The sequence below is a fragment of the Pelobates fuscus genome, chromosome 12, assembly GCF_036172605.1.
Source record: "Pelobates fuscus isolate aPelFus1 chromosome 12, aPelFus1.pri, whole genome shotgun sequence".
NCBI classification, from domain to species: domain Eukaryota; kingdom Metazoa; phylum Chordata; class Amphibia; order Anura; family Pelobatidae; genus Pelobates; species Pelobates fuscus.
The window spans coordinates 25,286,477-25,303,237 of NC_086328.1; positions in this window are offsets into that span (position 1 = coordinate 25,286,477).

Sequence of the window (16,761 nt, forward strand, 5' to 3'; positions counted from 1 at the left end):
AGTAGGTCCCCCCCCCTTATTATTTTATTAGGGCCCCCACCCACCGCGCAGGGGTGGGGGCCAGGGGGGGAGGACAGTAGGTCCCCCCCCTATTATTTTATTAGGGCCCCCACCCACAGCGCAGGGGTGGGGGCCAGGGGGGGAGGACAGTAGGTCCCCCCTATTATTTTATTAGGGCCCCCACCCACAGCGCAGGGGTGGGGGCCAGGGGGGGAGGACAGTAGGTCCCCCCCCTTATTATTTTACTAGGGCCCCCACCCACCGCGCAGGGGTGGGGGCCAGGGGGGGGAGGACAGTAGGTCCCCCCCCTTATTATTTTATTAGGGCCCCCACCCACCGCGCAGGGGTGGGGGCCAGGGGGGGAGGACAGTAGGTCCCCCCTATTATTTTATTAGGGCCCCCACCCACAGCGCAGGGGTGGGGGCCAGGGGGGGAGGACAGTAGGTCCCCCCCCTTATTATTTTACTAGGGCCCCCACCCACCGCGCAGGGGTGGGGGCCAGGGGGGGGAGGACAGTAGGTCCCCCCCCTTATTATTTTACTAGGGCCCCCACCCACCGCGCAGGGGTGGGGGCCAGGGGGGGAGGACAGTAGGTCCCCCCCCTATTATTTTATTAGGGCCCCCACCCACAGCGCAGGGGTGGGGGCCAGGGGGGGAGGACAGTAGGTCCCCCCTATTATTTTATTAGGGCCCCCACCCACAGCGCAGGGGTGGGGGCCAGGGGGGGAGGACAGTAGGTCCCCCCCCTTATTATTTTACTAGGGCCCCCACCCACCGCGCAGGGGTGGGGGCCAGGGGGGGGAGGACAGTAGGTCCCCCCCCGTATTATTTTATTAGGGCCCCCACCCACCGCGCAGGGGTGGGGGCCAGGGGGGGAGGACAGTAGGTCCCCCCCCTATTATTTTATTAGGGCCCCCACCCACCGCGCAGGGGTGGGGGCCAGGGGGGGAGGACAGTAGGTCCCCCCCTTATTATTTTACTAGGGCCCCCACCCACCGCGCAGGGGTGGGGGCCAGGGGGAGAGGACAGTAGGTCCCCCCCCCTTATTATTTTATTAGGGCCCCCACCCACAGCGCAGGGGTGGGGGCCAGGGGGGAGGACAGTAGGTCCCCCCCCCTTATTATTTTATTAGGGCCCCCACCCACAGCGCAGGGGTGGGGGCCAGGGGGAGAGGACAGTAGGTCCCCCCCCTATTATTTTATTAGGGCCCCCACCCACCGCGCAGGGGTGGGGGCCAGGGGGGGAGGACAGTAGGTCCCCCCCTTATTATTTTACTAGGGCCCCCACCCACCGCGCAGGGGTGGGGGCCAGGGGGAGAGGACAGTAGGTCCCCCCCCCCTTATTATTTTATTAGGGCCCCCACCCACAGCGCAGGGGTGGGGGCCAGGGGGGAGGACAGTAGGTCCCCCCCCCTTATTATTTTATTAGGGCCCCCACCCACCGCGCAGGGGTGGGGGCCAGGGGGAGAGGACAGTAGGTCCCCCCCCCCTTATTATTTTATTAGGGCCCCCACCCACAGCGCAGGGGTGGGGGCCAGGGGGGAGGACAGTAGGTCCCCCCCCCTTATTATTTTATTAGGGCCCCCACCCACCGCGCAGGGGTGGGGGCCAGGGGGAGAGGACAGTAGGTCCCCCCCCCCTTATTATTTTATTAGGGCCCCCACCCACAGCGCAGGGGTGGGGGCCAGGGGGGAGGACAGTAGGTCCCCCCCCCTTATTATTTTATTAGGGCCCCCACCCACAGCGCAGGGGTGGGGGCCAGGGGGGGAGGACAGTAGGTCCCCCCCCTTATTATTTTATTAGGGCCCCCACCCACAGCGCAGGGGTGGGGGCCAGGGGGGGAGGACAGTAGGTCCCCCCCCTTATTATTTTATTAGGGCCCCCACCCACCGCACAGGGGTGGGGGCCAGGGGGGAGGACAGTAGGTCCCCCCCATCTTTAACCCCCGCGCAGGGGGGGGGGGGGGTTATTAGGTGTTTTTTTGTTTTTTTTTACAGTGAGCAGCCACAGGCTGCTCACTGCTTACTAGACATGCCCCTACTCGCGGTATAGCGAGTAGGGGCATATTATTTACCAATACTAAGTAATCTTTACTTAGTATTAGTAAAGTTGGCTGAAAGACCAGTTTAGGTCTTTCAGCCTTTTAGTAGATAGCTCCCTGATACCGTGGGAATTAGGGAGTTATCTACTAAGCGGCTGCAAGATGCAGCCACAGCAATGAATAGGATCGGAGTTTCATTCATTAGAATGAAATTCCGATACGAACAAAGTACCGAATTGCATCCTAACACCAATGGAGAAACTCTTCTCATTCTGTTAGGATGCAATTCGGCAGTTTTGCCGGCGTTCTGTCTAAGTGACAGGACTTTCGGCAATACTGACAGGAAGCATTGTGGGAACTGGGAGGAAAGCTAGGGATCATGGGAAAATTGCTCTGACCAGCGGAAATGAAGCACACTTTGCTCCTCCGCTGGTCAGAGCTGGTCAAGCGGAGGAATCCTCCATAAGACAGAGTCCCTACTTTGTCTTATGATTTTAAAGAAAACTACAGAAGAATGGAAGAAAAGAATAACAGATCCTGAGAGAGGGGGAGAAGAGGAAGAGATTGAGGAAAGGTAAGTTCGGCATGACAGTGCCGCTTTAATGTAACACAAATTATTTGAATAAATAAAGTGATTGAAGACAATTTGCTTTTCTCCATAAACAAACCATTTTGCTCTGCCTTACCTCTCTACCGCGTTTCTCTCTTTTCACCAAAAATTCTGTAGTACATGATGTCTTGACTTTGTGTTTGACTTTAGTGCTTCACTAAGCGAGAATGATGTAAGAAGGTTCACTGCAACCATATGAAACATACTTTGTATCCAAGTTCCTAAGGATCTGATTCAAAAGGACTGATAACACTTAATAAAGGAATTATGCTTGCTCGTATGTTCTAAGCTGGATATCTCCATTTTCTTCATGTATGGTGGCAAGTAGTATGGTAAGCAAAAAGCTCCTCTCCTGATGCAAAAAGCAAGCAGGGTTGTCGCAAGTGTTTTCATAGTGAGCGAAGATCCTTGTCTTTGGGAAAAGATACCTTGTGAAATGTGTTCTCGCAAAAGTCCAACAATATTGGAGTGAAGGATTAAAATGCAATGACTCTTATAATGTATATTCCTACATGCTCCTTTTAGATTCCTAGAGGTCATACAACTACAGAATTAAAAAAACTAATTTTCAAATTGGAATCTTAATATATTAGAATGTAAATATTACTTAGCCATGCTCAAGCACAGTTGCCAATGTTCACTGATCTATTAGTGAAGCTCCAGGACTCATTTGAAACTTCCTGACTTAATGGGGTGGGAATTCCTGAGATTAACTGTGAAATTACCAGGATACCCCCCGTCTCGAATCCTCTGTCTGAATTTTTTTATTTATTTTTTTCCAGCACACTGAGATCCAAACAAATGTTTGTCTAGGTTAGTCTGTATGTGTATCTGTTTGTCAATAAAACTATAGGAAAACAGGACAAATAAAATTGGGAGATAGGAAGATCCATACATATATATGTATATATACAAAAGAAAATGGGATGGAAATAAAACAAATGATGATTTGGTATTTGATCGGGTCATCCCTGACATATAAAAAAGTAATAAATAATTCCTGAGATTACATTTTAAAAAAATAACATCATCATATTATTTTTTTTGCCATTCGTTATTGTGTGCTGAAACACATGTGAATACCAAGTAAATGATTGCATAAAGGCAAACTAGGTGGGCATCTAGTAAACTAAACTGCAGGTTATGCACTGTACTAGTTCTGGAGAACAAACTGCAGTCACATTTTATTTGGAGTATCTAGCTGAAGACCTTCAATGCAGCAAGCACTAACATTCTAAACACAATGGAGTTTACCAAATGTATTTGGTGGAGAAAGGGACACCATACTATAGTCTATGACCGTGGAGAATACAGCCAAGAGAATGCATTGCTATAGAGGGCATTAGGTAGAGAATGTCTAGACTGACCAAATTTACCATTGATTGAAGCTACTAATTTGTCCTAATAGCACACATATTATAATTGACTGGTTTTCCACCACTTTGTACCTTAGGAACGTGGTTGGTTCACCATGCTTTATTCTGCTAATAGCAGCACATAGGTATGTTGATAAACTCTGACCCTTTTAGCTTCAGGCAGATGGACCTTAAGACATGCTCAACGAGGAAATGTTGGCCCAATGTCTAAGACAGTAAGAGGTCTGTCAAAAAAAAAAAAAGCTGCAAGCCGGTTTCTGTTAGTGTTGCCTTCCGTGATGATAAATGCTGTGATATACAGTTCAAATAGAGGAAGACTATTATAGCAAAAGCATTTAGATTATCAGTGTGTTCTAAGATTATGTGTCAGTGCTGTCTGGGGCTGTTATCGCTAAGAGATGCTCCATGAAATTTGAAATGTGTAGTGGAGGAGCAGTACAAGCTTAGCTCCCTCTGCTAGGGAACAGATGTTTGATGTATTTGGGCTTCTTGCAGACTGTCATTTATTAGTCTGAAATGTAAATCATTTCAAATTTCATGCTGCCGTTATACCAAGAACTCAAATATCTTTCAAAACAATGTTCGGAATTCTCCAGTTGGCTTCGGCATACGTTTTGAAATAAACATAATTGGGATGAAGATATTACAACTAACTTCTCAAGCAGCAAAAAAATTAGTAACACATCAGAAGCCACAAAAATGTGCGGTGCAAAAAACAATGACAATGACCTTTTATGCGTGTTTTGATTAACCCTAAATAGTTCATATAGCTTTGCGTTGCATAAAGAATATTTTACTGGATTAAACTAAGCCATTTACGAGCTAAAATTGGGGTACCCAAAAGGTAGATCCCCAGAAATTGTAGGACTACAACTCCCATGATGCTTTGTAAGTCTCTGCGTGCCTTTAGAGTAGTTTTAATACATCTGGGGATCAACCTTTTGGGCACCCATGAGCTAAAATGTTGTGTGTTTTTTTTGTTGTTGTTTTTTTTTTTTTTAGGCAGGAGGGATATATCTAGCTTAGCCCAAATTAAACAAACCTTTGCTGAGCATGTTAATTTTAAATTATATACCAACACAGCCAAACTAAAAACACAGAACTTTTCCAATTTTATCTATTTTAAGGGGAAATTCTCTTTGAATTAATAAATTTAGTGTATAACCCCTATTTCAGTTATCCAGGATTCAGATGTTTAGTAAAACATGATTACATATTACAGGCAATGTTCTTAAAAAAAGTATCATTATCAATGTAATCTGTGTTATTTAAAAACGTAATACAATTTTAAAGGTAATCTATTATTAAAACATTGAAATAAAAATGATTAGCTTTTTTTAGACTTTTACATTCGTGTGTTTTGTCCTCTAACCCAATTTATTAAAATTAAGCTGTCATGAATAAATGAGTTGGGACTAAACCAATTATTTTTCCATCCATATACTACATTAACCAAATGGGGAATCTATATATAATGATTTATTTATATTTTATTTTTACTTACCCCATATTGGCTGTTGTTATGCATATGTTCCTGCCTTCTGTGCTGTCACGCATCAAAGTGATCTGTGATCCCGGATGCAGTTCAGATAGTAGGGCTCACTGTTCAGCATTCACTCATACTCCTTGAACTTTGACTCTGCCCCTAACCTTGTTGAAGTTCAAACTTCTAGTATCGTAAAAGAAGCGAAGGTCAGTAGAAAGTTAAAGAAGTTGGGTGTATAATTTTAGTCTGGTGGACATTTCAAATATCAATCTCATTTGAACGGATCCTGTAATGTCAATACATTCATAATACCGCAACAGTTTTCCCCCTCTGTTAATATAGATAAAAAAGGAGAATGATGACCCTAAGGGGTACATTTAGAGCAAGGATTGGGTTGGGCGAGGGGTTAGGGTATTTCCTGCCACTTACATTTTTACGGTAAAAACATATTATTGATCATTGCTGGGTTTGAGATTTTTATTTCAGAGCACATCAAATTGCAAAGGGAAACTCCATTAAGATTTGTTCAGCAGAACTAATCTTGAAGTTTGAGATCATCATAATATTTGATTATTATTGGTGATTATATATTTTAAAACTTCAAGGATTCATTTGCATTCCCTTGCCTATTGTCATTTGGGTGCCTGTTAATATGACAACTGTCATCAAATTTCCTCTTATTTTTGAAAGTTATCCTTCAAGAGATTACCATGTGTATGACCTCGTAAGTGTTTCTATTTGCACTTTAGTCTACGGAGTGTGCTTTGTGCAAACCCATTAGGATGAAAGAGTCTAATGATACCTAACTCAAAAGAGGAGTCCTTGAAGTCCACGTTTAAGTAGAGTTCTACTTCCCTATTTCTTTTAGTATTAGGGAATATCACCTTTGTTCCCTCTCTGAAGATGTTTTACTATTTGTACCATTCAGGGAAACATGCATTTGCCTCTGATCACTGTTCAGTTGACACATTTAGTTTATTTCTAAAAGATGTGAGATATTATACACAAGCAAGCATAATCACTGCCTTTTATATATGTGCTATTAGCGATGAATTGTTACTATCCCTTGGAAAGCAACATTTGACTCCTGCCTGCAGAACAAGAATATTCTTCATTTGTTTCTTAAAACCCCCCTGTGTTGTGTTATATTCCTTTGAAGGCCTTTGGTGACATCCTTGCGTCTATAGATGAATGTTCTATTCAGCTAACTATAGCCTCTGTACTTTCTGGATTTAGCACTGACTATGACAATTAGACATGGCTAGATCCATTATTAAAATTGTAATTCCTTTTTTCCTTCATTGCAGCTTATGTCTTATTATTAACAGCCACTGCATCAAAAAGTTGTAACAGTGAATTATAAGGACAATGAACTTGTTAATGATATTGAAATATAGATGCAGGGAGGTATAATAAAAAAAAAACTAAATTTAAAAAAGAACATGAACGTCTACCACTCTGGAGGTTCCTAACTTTATTTATTATGATGCACATTCATCATCGAGAGTGCAATCTTATAAAATATGTATTTTAATAAACAAATACATTAGTCTGTCATAACTTTAGGATTTGTCATCAATGGTGAAAGAAATTGTAGGTGTCCTGGAAAGTCCTTCTGAACCACTCTCTGACCAGCCATGGTGTTTTCTGGACTTCGATAGTTAGTGTTCGTAATTTAGCAGCTTCGCCTTCTTCAAAAGGAATAATCAGATAACACTGTACTAAACTGTACAACAAAATCAGAGAACATAACACATTCCAAAAGCTGGATACATTGCCTACGCACAATATCAATTTCAACTGATTAAATAAGCACATTATTCTTTATCAGAGCAAGGTATTTTCGCTCTCTCTCATGGGTTCAGTACTTCTCTTGCCAGCAGGAGAATATGCAATTTAACAGATCACTTAGTATCTTTCCTCGCTTTAAATATGACTAATTTCCACTATTATATGTGTGCACAAGGTTTTGTGGTTTCTTGGACACAGTCGGGTCTTTTTCATAAGACATTTTCCAGTTAATTAGACTACTGTGTTTAAAGACACTGCTGAGAGAGGTCCAAAATGAAGTCATTTACTAACTCTTGCCAGAGTGTTTTCAATGGAATAACTTATTTCAATTACCTGAAATAAACAATAAGCTTTACAACCTGCTAGCAGGTTCATTGAAGAATCGGGGGGGAAATAAGTGTGTATCTGTATGTTCATACAGACAGTGCCCTCCACTAATATTGCTGTGAAAAATTGCTTCTACTCTTTTAACCTTTTGATCTTTTGTTCAAAAAATATATAAACATACTCTGCTCTCATGAATATCAAAAAATTGCAAACACGACACAGCTTGATCTAAAAAATGTAACCTTCATGAAATATATAGGTGGCACAAATATTGGCCCCCTTATAAGTCATATGAAAAAATATATATCTGAAGTATATTCCCATTGATGTTTTAAATTGTTCATATTTATCAAGGGTGTCAATATGAGTGGAGGGCCCTTTACATTTAAATATGTATACAAACACACGCATTAATATGCACAAAGAGGATTGATAAACATTTAATGAAAAATTAGTTAAACAAACTCATTTTCCTGAAACTATATCATCCTTAGGGTCCCCCGACCCTCAGTGCCCCCCTCCCGCAGGGCTGAAGGGGTTAAAACCCCTTCAGCCACTAACCTTTAATCGAGCGCCGGGCTCCCTCGGCACTGGTGACCTCTCCTCCCCCCTCGACGTAAGCTCCCAGAGCCGCGCGCACATTAAAAATGCCCATAGGAAAGCATTTCTCAATGCTTTCCTATGGACGTTCTGCGTGCTCAATGCGATTTTCGACAGCCACTAGAGGCTGGATTAACCTTGCAATGTAAACACACAGCAGTTTCTCTGAAACTGCTACTTTTACAGCCGAAGGGTTAAAACCTGGGGGACTTTGCACCCAGAGCACTTCATTGAGCTGAAGTGGTCTGGGTGACTATAGTGGTCCTTTAAAATATCAATTTTAATGACAAATTTTGATATTCATTTAGGTCTGATCATAGTTCAGCAGTGTTCTGTGTAAAACCACTGTTCATCTTGATTGCATGAAAAACACAATTTAGGTGTAGTTGTAATTACAAAAGTAATTGGTCTGATTTTCCTCAGAAATTCGTTGCACTCTGATTTTAAGTAGTGTGGGCTGTGCATGTCTTCATTTAACTTTAAAACCTGCTTGTAAAACACATGGAGACCTTCCATTTACATATTAAGTGCACACGAGTGTATATAAATCATATAAAGATCCTAGCTGTGGAAAATTAATCCAGCTAGCATCTATTGCAAACTGTAAAGTGAGTGCAAGACCCTTGTTCTTCCTGAATTTATTCCCCCTATATCTCTTACACTTGTACAAGATGGATGGAGATACCAAGAAGACACCCCAGTTCTCAATTTATGTCCTTGTAACCTTTCAGATAGAACATCTGGACCTGCAATTGCAGTCTTAATAGCATGGAGAACTGGGAGGACATGGGAGCATTCTGAAGAGCGAATTCAGATTTATCTCGACTGCACAAAAAAAAGTACGTTGAAAGAAAAAAAAGTAAAGATAAATTACACATAAGTTAATTATTTCAATCTCTAAAGAACTTAAATGCAATGCACAATGACCAATAAACATGTGGGAAACAGGGAAATAACAGAACTTCACAATTACTTGTGGGTTTGAGTCAGGGATGGGCTAGGGAAAAAAATGGCCATGGCATTTAAAGGCCAAGCAGCCTAATATGGCAAGTGGTGGGTGGAGGTGGGGCCAGAGACGATAAGTGTTGTGTCACCACAAATGGCCGCACACTTCCGAAAATGGGCATGCCAGTTTGATGCTGCTGCAGGGCAGTTCATATGCAGTGCACTGATAAAGAGTTCTGGAATAAGGGAAAAGCTCTGTGTTTGTTTAGTGCAGAGCAAGCAATTTTAATGGCACTCATGTCATGTGTTTGCTGGTGACTTGTCTCTGGTGTCCCCATAAGTAGAATATCAGAGGATAAAACAAGTACAGGGCAGGTGGAGGTGTTGTGTGTGTATAGGGAGACTGCCTGTGATTATTTTTATGTCTGGAGGCTGCTTTTGAGGTCCCGTTTTTGGAGGGAAGTTGCCTGTAGGGGGAAAGTGGCAATATAAAAAAAAAAGTAATTGGAAAAAAAAGCTAACCTATAATCCCCCTTGCATGAGTCTTACCTTGGGTCAGGGACAGGAGACTCATGAGCCCTGGTGGTCCAGTGGGAGATCCTGCTTCTTAGCACCCTGCAGGTGCAGGCAGCTTCTTCTGGTGGTGGTGAAAGTATAAGGGTGTTGCCATGGTAACCCAAGTTATCTTACCTCCTTTTTAAGTCTCTCCACCAGGAACTTTTTGTGTGATTTTGTCCAATGACCAGTCCGGTCCTGATTGGATGTAAGTTAAACCTAAATGAGCATGAGGTTAAGGTGGGTCATATGAAATTGATAGCCAAATGACAGCAAGTGGCAGCTTAAGAAAAAAAAAATTGTTTTGTCTTGTGAAAGGTCCCCAAGATAACCTGCTAAGAGGTTTTCCAAACTGTCATTTGGGGTATATATATATATGTATATAGTAGAACATTTTAATGATATATATACCAAACTTTAAGGTTTTAATGTTTAAAAACATGAAAACATTTATTGATGTTGACAATAAAAATGTCACCTTAAACTTTCCTTCCACATTGTGCACTGCTACTGATAAGTATAAAAAAATATATACAAATAAATATAAAGAGAATGTTTGGCTGCAAAGCACACAGATACATGTACAAAATTAAAATGCATCTTTTCTGCCAATATTTTCTTGGCCACTTTGCCAGTGCAGTGTAAACTGTTGGCTCTGATCCTTTACTAAGTCAGACATGAATTCTCAAGTGGATTCATTTTCATTCTTTCGCAAAATGAAGGGTGCATGGAAAAAAAAAAATCTTTGATTCCATGACTCAATCTATAACTGCTAATTTTGCACAGCTTTTTCTATTGTGGTCACTGGCGCATCAACCAGACAATACAAAAATAAAATAAATAAATACATAAATGAATAAAACGATTTCTTCTTATGCATCTGACTGAGTGCTCATTTTAGGAAGAATGCATTATATGAAGTGACTGGGCTCACACATGGAGTAATCTCATTAGAGAGTAAATGATTAATGGACATCACACCCTTGTTCGGTAATTTGCACGCGATCAAGTTCCTGAGTTTTTTCTCTTTAAAGCATATCTATTATCTGACAGCCTGTGCATTTGGTAATTATACATATTGTCATCCTGTCATTATGCAATCTATTTATATGGTGTAGTGCAATGTGGCAGCCAGCAGCCGTAGCAGAAGTTAGAGAAGGGTACTCGTTAGAATCATAAGGGCATGCTAAATTCCCAAATAAGTAAAATGTAATAAGGAAATAGGCAATGTTGATTATTTCATTGGATAAGGAACGCAAGTCTTAGGGCACTCACTTAGTAAAGGCTAGCTACATAACAACACATCTTATTGCAGATAAATTTTAGGGGACGATACATTGATGAAAACCTTCATCACCGAACATTATTTGTCCCTGGAAATGTCTCTTGCTTAACAATCTTTTAATTAAATAATCATTATGAAACACTGAAAGAACATTCCAAGCAGCTGGACAATCACAGGTATATTAACACTTAAGGTAAAAAAAAATGTTACCTGCTTAAAGTGTATATTGTATAGTTATGGATATTTTGCAAAAAAACAATATTAAAAAATAAGTTGCCCCAGTAAGAAATGAAGGTTGGAGAAATGAATGGGTATAATCATGTGCAGTAGTGATGGTTATGCGTATATTGATATCAAAATAACTGAACCTTGAGCTACTGAGGTCTATTGAGTACATGTGCTACGATGATGTAATGATTGTCGGTGAGCAGGTTTGATATCACTGGTATTGCATGTTTGTATGGGGCAGCAATGATTGATTGATAATGTGAAAGAGTAGCAACAAGCAATATTTTTTTTTATAAAATGTTATAGTTGCACAGCTGTTGTAATGCATTATCTATATAATCTATAAACAGAGGTAATTCTCTATAAATCAGTTGCAGATTTCATTATTGATCACTTATTTTTTTGAATTTAGAAAATGTAAAATACCCCTAATGTTTCTCTTTGCTAATATTCATACTTGTTTTTGTTTTTTTAAACTGATTATTAATCTTATGGACATCAATCTGTAAAAAGCTCCAAGAGAGTATTAATCTATCATATCAATGTAACAATATTAAGGCAGTTGGCCACTGGATGTAACGTGACCATTTTTGGAAAGCAACGGGCACCAGGTTTGCTCCTAGATTAAGCCAACTTAGTAGAGCCTTCTCAAAAGATCTACATATATGGTATATGGATGTCATAACTAAGAAGGAAACATATTATTCCTTTACAGATTGCAAGGTAAGACAATTTTCAAAAACCCATCACAAAAGTCTTATTTTCTTAAGTACTAATAACTGGAACATTGTATTCACTTCTCACTGGTGAAAAACATCATTTTTAAATTCATCAATTTTTATGGAAAGGAACACCAATGTCACAATGTTTTTATAAGTCAACATTTAACATGAATAATAAAAATGAGCCAGCTAGCTGACATTGGGGACTTGAACGGGGACACTCACTTCTCTGGAATTTAAACAACTGAATAAAATATTGAAAATCATTTATGACTTCTTTTAACAATTTTTCATGATCTTAATTTTCCTTTAAATTGATATCAAAGATATAAAGGCAAGCAAATAAGGAGGAGACATAGAAATGTTGTTTCATGTCTCATCTTTTCTATATGTTCTATAAGTGTTCTCTATGCCAATATGCAGGTTTTAACAATAATTAACAGAGAGCTAAGATGAAGGCATGGTTTGCACACCTCGTAAATGCATAGTTAATATGTAGATAAGTAAAAATCATATTAAAAAAAAAATCAGAAAAGGTTACACTTATATTTTTAAATTAATTATGTACTTATTCGATTTGGGCACAGTGGAAAAATCTGTCTCGGCCAAATCATTTTTCTGAAAATAGAAACACTCAAAGAGAGATTATTTAAAATCCAGTGCCGGGAGAAGCTCCTGGTGCTACCTTTCATGGCTTATTTGATGTCATATCTGCCTTTGTGCAGTCCAATTAAATGCTCCTCAAAGACAAGAAATTGATTGGACCTTTCTAACTGGCCCTGAGTGCATGCTCTAGTCAGTGAGTGACTCTAGTCAGTGAGTAGAGAGAGGGAGGAATGGAGTGAGAGAGGAATGGACCAGGGAGGGTAGAGGGTATTTATATACCAATTTTTCTGACAACAGGTGTACATTTTGCACTGAATTCACATTAGGCAATCTGATGCGGGGATGCAACTAGCCCCCAGCACAAAAGTGCAAATATCTTTGAATATACAGCATTTCAAGCAAAAATGCTGCACATGCAGACTTCTACCACTATAACTGCTTCTAAAAGCAGAAGAGGTCATGGTGGTTGAAGTAGTCTTTTAAATCATTTTGATTTTAAATGTTTTGACTTTCTTTTCACTGGATCACCAGAGAAAATGTCTACTTCCAGCCACTTATATAAAACACATAATAAATACTTAAATGTTCAATAACTGTAATATTGTTAATCATTCCTATCACGGCATATATCGTTAACCATTTTCTTAACCATGGGCGAGTTACACTGGTGACACACAAGAGTTTGCCCATATTGCTTCAGCATGGTTGCATTATGTTGCATTAATTTCATTTACATTTGCATTTACATTTCTAACTCTTTTACATTTTTCTTCTTCAATTCATTAAAAGAAATCATATCAGTTTATTGATCCCTTTGAATGTAGTAAAATTGTGGTCTTGGCATAATGATGGCAGCGAGGTTTAACTATCCAAGTGAAATAATGTCATACACTATTTATCTTTGGTACGAAGGAAATTAATACCAGTCTGCCAGACACTCGGAAATGTCTCTGTGGAGCTCTAAAGTGGCTGGGAATTAACTTCTGGGTTTTCCAGACATATTGGCTTATTGTTGTACTTAAGGAGAGTCTGGGAATTCTGTTTTTAGAGCAACAGGAACCGCATCAGACTATTTGGAACTGAATGGTTCATTAACGTGTTAAATATATATCATCTTGTTACACATTCTCTCATACTTCCTAAATTAAGTTTATATCTCATTTGTGTTTAGGAGGTGAGATTCTATTTAAAAAGCTGGTAAAACATTACACAATAGTAACTTAGTAATGGAACAATATTCATTGGTTATTAATCTATAATACAGCACTTTGTTTTGCATGGTGTTTTTTTACCTTTTGTGTCTACTTAAAGAGTGCACTCTTATGTGGCTCTTCTAGGCCAGTATATCTAAAATTCTTCAAAAATGGTAAATTAGAATATATATTATTTACATTTTGCATAATTTATCAACTGCCAATTTATTGCACAGGGAACAACAGCAAGCTTTAAATAAACCTGTTCAAGTCTACTACTAAAACACAACAGCATGTAAGAGGAAAGGCATATTAGACTCGAGGGTTTGGTCCAAATTTAAATTTCTCCTTTCAAATTTACAAATTTCGAATCAAACATCATCCGAATTCAGAGTTAACTAAATAGCACAATAGCGGGCTGTTTGTGTTGATTTTAAATTCAGAATTGGTTTTGTGTTGGCTAATGCTAAAAGCAACTGTCACTTAGTGGCTATTTTACATTTTGAGAACCTTCTTTTTAGGATTTCCCCTACAATTTTTGGATTATACAAAAGTGTTTTAATCAAAGTCAAATTCAAATCAAACTGAAGAATTTTCTACCAAAATTCTTCACGACTGAAACATTTGGCAAATCCAAACCATATCGATTTGAAAGAACCAAAGATGTTTGCTACGTACAAATCTAATGCATATTGACAACGTTATTTGCACACTATCCAAAACACCTATGCATATTTAAGGGTGATATTATTCTTTTTATTGTGTCTATCAGTTGGAGTAATTAGCATATGTGACTGCATAATGATTCCCTTATTTACATAAGGGGTTGTAATGCAGCTAATCCTAAGTGTGCTTCTGGACTTGCTCAAGGCACACATGGCCATAAGGTAGACTTGTACAAGTGGATATACGCCCACCAATGTAACTATAAGAAAGTGGGTAAAGTAAGGTTAGAACTGAGGAAGCCGATTATACTGGCAAAACGCGTGATCGCACCCTGATGTCTACTACACTCTATCCCCCGGTACGATCAAAGCATTGCTGGAAACCTCACATAACTGGCAAGTGAGAGGGCGTCATGGTGGAAAGCTGCAACCATATGGCTATATACTGTTAAGCCCACCACAACGTCACAGCTTGCCTTCCAACCATCCCGATTTTGCTGGGTGAAATCCTGTTCCCTGCTGTCCCAACAATTAAAGCACATATCAAAAGATGTGCCCTATGTTCAGGGAACTATGACCCTGCATTGAGTTCTGAAGCAGTTCTCCCTGCATGTGGTGTCCTTAGTGGGCCACCCTGTGTAATGGACAGACAGCCTCGTTTGTGTTAACACCAGGCCAACCAAACATTAACTCAGGTAGACCTGCCTTCTTTCCTGGCAGTCCAGCCATTTTGGGGGCAGAGCTAGTGGCGCAATTATGTCACTGGCCCAGCTCACTTTAACTCCCTCCAACTGGTGTCCTGATTCTCAGGACCCTGGAGTTGGGAGCTATGTCACAGTACCCCATTTTTATTAAAACCCACACAAAATATCATTAGACTTGAAGGAGAAGGAAGATACATTGGTGGAATTCTAGAAATAAACAACAAATACAGGAACCAAAATATGATTGCTATCATTAATATAATGCATACAAAAATTGTTTAAGTCCAGTTTGACATATCTTTGTAATAGTATTAGGAGTATAACTGAGATCTAGCTCTCAGTATATGCCTTTAAGACAGATTTTCTAAAGTGCTCTCTCTTAAAACAGTATTGTTTGTCTGAGAACTATCTTCAGCAGTCTATTTTTAGATAAGAAGAACCTTACGACTGAGGCTCTTCCTAAAATTTAATTTAGAAAAAAAAAAACTACCTAATTTCAGGTTTTGTTTTTGCTTCACCTTTTTAATGGTCTTATTTTGATTGTAATTTTATTACTAATACAGGCAACATATACAACAAATACTGATAGCAACTAATACTGGTTTTGTTGTCTATTGAGGCATAGAGAAGCAGAATAAAGGGTGAATAATGGGGTGATGGGGGTAGACTAAAACACACACAAGTAACATGACGTTAAAGATACATTTAAAGAAAATACAATATAGATAGCATAAGGGTGGAATGTGTATATGTTTCTTAAATAAATAGGAGGGAATAATATATATATATATATAAATAATAAAATAAGAGAGGATCTTACTTTTCATAAGTACCAGTGTCATAAGGCAATTTTTAAACTTTAGGCAAAAGCTACGAATTGAAATTACAAAACACAAGAAGATAGTTTATGGTGCAATAATGACTGCAATAATAGATGATTATATGTAAAAGTGGCACTTTTTTAATTTTACACGTTTCACAGTGTTTTGTATTTAACTGTTCCACCCACCCCATCTGTGGGTTGTACACAGACGTGTTAATTTTAAGTCGTTTACATAACACATGCTATCAGTGACATCAACCTTAACCCCTTCAGGACCGGCCTGTTTTTGCGATGTTTGTACGTTAAGGACCAGAGCAGTTTTAACACTTTTGTGGTGTTTGTGTTTAGCTGTAATTTTCCGCTCTCTCATTTACGGTTCCCATACAAGTTATATATTGTTTTTTTCACGACAAGAAGGGCTTTCTTTACATACCAGTATTTATATTATGTCATATATTGTATTTAAAAAAAATAATAAAATATGGTGAAATATAAAAAAAAAAAAATGTTTTTGGACTTTTACTTGAAAAATCTTTTACTTATCTACAAAAGCTAATGAAAAAAACTGCTAAATAGATTCAAAATTTTGTCCCGAGTTTAAAAACACCCAGTGTTTATTGCTTTTTTTGCAAGTTATAGGCCTATAAATACAAGTAGGAAATTGCTGTTTCAATATATATATATTTTAAATGTATCAATAGTGACATTGTTACACCGTTATCTGTCATAAATCCCCGAAACACACCTAACATGTACATATTTTTTAAAGTAGACAACCCAGGGTATTTAAAATGGGGTATGTCCA